This window comes from Danio rerio, chromosome 24 (assembly GCF_052040795.2).
Source record: "Danio rerio strain M-AB ecotype USA chromosome 24, GRCz13ab, whole genome shotgun sequence".
In the NCBI taxonomy this organism is placed as follows: Eukaryota; Metazoa; Chordata; class Actinopteri; order Cypriniformes; family Danionidae; genus Danio; species Danio rerio.
Genome location: NC_141044.1, coordinates 29,364,328 through 29,367,500, shown reverse-complemented (window position 1 = coordinate 29,367,500; position 3,173 = coordinate 29,364,328). Strand labels below are relative to the sequence as shown.

General features: G+C 33.3%; 1 protein-coding gene across 2 annotated transcripts in view; it reads right to left on the bottom strand.

Moving 5' to 3' along the window:
• The window catches only part of tfr1b (transferrin receptor 1b), a 15,700-nt gene extending 12,733 nt beyond the window's left edge, over positions 1-2,967 (bottom strand). The window contains exon 1 of one of the 2 annotated variants that reach the window (XR_015524425.1): positions 2,816-2,963. The gene's annotated coding sequence lies outside the window, so the exon portion shown is untranslated. 2 annotated transcript variants of the gene reach the window in all.
• Between the last annotated feature and the right edge of the window lie 206 nt (positions 2,968-3,173).

The following is a 3,173-nucleotide window of genomic DNA, read 5'->3' as shown; positions in this document are numbered from 1 at the left end:
GTACTTCCAATCTAGCTGGCACACTAACCGATTTAAACTAAGGAAAGCAATCAAATCAATTCAGGAAGAGGGGGGAACACATACAGTACTTAGCATTATTAAGTACACCCCATTTCATACCTGTCAACATTGGGATATTTAAAAGTTTGATTAACATTAAATAACAGAGGTGTCACTTTAATAATGCACATATCTATAATGAAAACATTTTGATTACTTTCCTAACTTTTTATGCTCATTTAGAACAAAATTAGTTTTGTTTGAAAAAAAAAGCCACCCAGATCGACATATTTAGATGTTAATATTATTAATTATGTGTATATCCCTGTTCAAACACACACCCCAAACCCAGATTTCCGCCTGGCTTCAAATCGAGTGTACAGAATCCGTTTGGGAAACAGTGTTTATCTATTACTATGGAGCACGTCAGCTGACAGTCACACACCGCAATATGACTGTTTTGAGTATTCCATAGGAGGTGCAATGGCACATGTAATGATAAGGAAGGGGATCTCACCGTTTTTATATTTATTTCAAAGTGTTTTCATGCCTAAATTAAACAAAACCACAGAACAGACTCACATTTTAGAGCAAGTGGTTTCCCCTGGTGGTTCAGTATAGGGAGGATTGGCTAATTATTCCCACCCTTCATAGAATGATTAAAAATACAAGAGAAAAACAAGAAGATAACTTTACAGGATGATAGCGTGATAGAACTGTAAAATACAGGACAATACCAAGAAAAATAGGAGGGTCAGCAGGTATGACCCACTTTAAAAATTAATATATTTATCCATTTCTCAGTGAATATAGGCAATGTATTTTGGTGCATTTAAACAAAACAGATTTATACGTATAATATTTTAGTCATAAAACATATTTAGAAATTGAAAGATAATACAAAATAAATACAAGCAAAATATTGCAAAACAAAATTACAACCTACAAAATTTCATCTACATTTTTTATTTTTTTGCTTCTCTTTATTTTTATTTTTTTTGCATTAAATATTTTTCTACAACATATAAATTTGGGTGTACTAGTTTTTGGACCATTATCATAAATTATTTTGTTAGATAAGCTCCAGATTTGGCTTCTGTACTGACTAATCTAATGTATATGCACAAATACAATATTGTAAAGGTTCCTATTAAAAATATAAATATTATATATGCTGAGCAAATTGTATGTGTGTGTGTGTGTGTGTGTGTGTGTGTGTGTGTGTGTGTGTGTGTATATATAAACAAATAAAAAAATAACAACACATTTTTACTTTTAACTACATTTTTTGATTTAGCACTTCTTGCAACATTTTGCTTTAGTGGTTTTTAATGTCTTTACCACAGACATTACAATCAGTACCACACACATACAAAGTGAGAAACTCTAATCTAAACTATAACACTAACCAAAAAAAGTTTGTAAATAAAGAAAAATCCAAAACATAGCAGATGATTTTACCAAAATAAATTCATAAGACATTAAATACAATATATAAGTGCAAAAGAGGAACAGAAATTACAATATTAAATAGATTTTTACTCATTTCTGCATTACATAACCGTCTCAAGTACAAAAGAGGAAGCAGTTGAATGTGGTTATAAATGAAACTTCCTTCTAAAGTACATAGTGCACAATAGGTGCCTGTTTTTACTACAATGGCAAGTAGTTTCACAGACTAGACTTCCAAAGTTTAAAAAAATAATGCTGAAGGGTTAATAAACGTCAGGACATCATTAAGTAAATAAAACCTTCCAACCAAATGAAAACCCTTAGTTAATGTTATGCTGCAGACGGCGCCTAAATTATCTGAGATTATACTTTAAGGTTCCTGACCTTAAAACTGCATCATGTTTCAACAAACTTGTGCAGGATTAGTTTTGCTATCTGATAGGACCTGATAATCCAGTGTACTCTATTCACATTCAGTGGTGATTTTTGTATGCTGCAAAGAAAGGAGCCTAATAATGCAGATACAACACACTTTGGCGGTTATGTGACACCAACATGCTGAGAACAAACACCAGCTTAATACTGAGCTCTGCAATCATAAAGGCAGTTCATGCTCAATTATAAATGAATGACTGAAATTGTTATCCCTGGAGACATGGTCAAACATCTCAGAGAACCCCACGGTTGAGAAACACACGTGATAGTCACAATCAGCTAGTCCAGACACTGGTTAATAATGATTTCCATTGTAAATGTTGATACATACAACTTCTTGAACTACTATGGGAACAAAACATTATTTTGCAAAACTCAAGCTTACAAAAAAGTTACACGTTACATGAAGCATGTATGACTATTAACACAATTAAATATTGTACTGTACGTTAAAAGCAGATAGTACAAACATAAATAAAATCCTAATTAGAACCCTTGAGGTTTGAAGGTCACTTCAGGAAAATCACTTCCTGTTCATGCGCACGTGGTCGCGCAGAATACTTATTTTTTACTCAAATAATTAATAATAAACAATGTTTAGAAAAACAATAATTTAAATAATGTCACACTATGTCAGACCTTAATATTATTGTTAACGAAATGCACTTAAATTTGTTTAAAGTGAGTGTATTTCCGCGAAGGTTACTGTCTATGGGCGATTTGTTAACACACGTAATTTTAGTGCTGTGCATCATCAACATTCAAAAGAATTAAGGTTGTCTTATTAACGCTAAACAACAATTAACTTTAGCAGCATTATTATCTGATAATAATGAAACACATTCTGGTCGAGCTGTCACATTGCAGGCCACCCTGCACATTTCTGTAATAGTAAACGTTAGTAGCACATAAAGATCAAAGCACTTACTTTCAATTAAGATAACTGCTCCTTTGAGTGGTTGTTAGCTCTAGTGTCTGTGTTAAGCTGTCAAAAACTTTTGACGGCGAATATGAAGGGCTTCAGTGATGCCCACGCGCTCGAGTACCACCGCCACAGAGCAGGGGAAGAACTGCACGTAGTAGATGCGCATGCGGAGATCTTCTCAACGTCACTTCCCCAAGGGGGTGTGTGCAGTATGTGTGAAGCGAAATAAGATGCAAGTGTGTGATAGACCATAGATAGACATTATAATATTTTATAATTGTTATAATGTCTTTGTAATAGACCATCAGTAGATGTAGTTTTCATGCACATAAAAATGCATGTGTCTGACTAATTGTTTTGA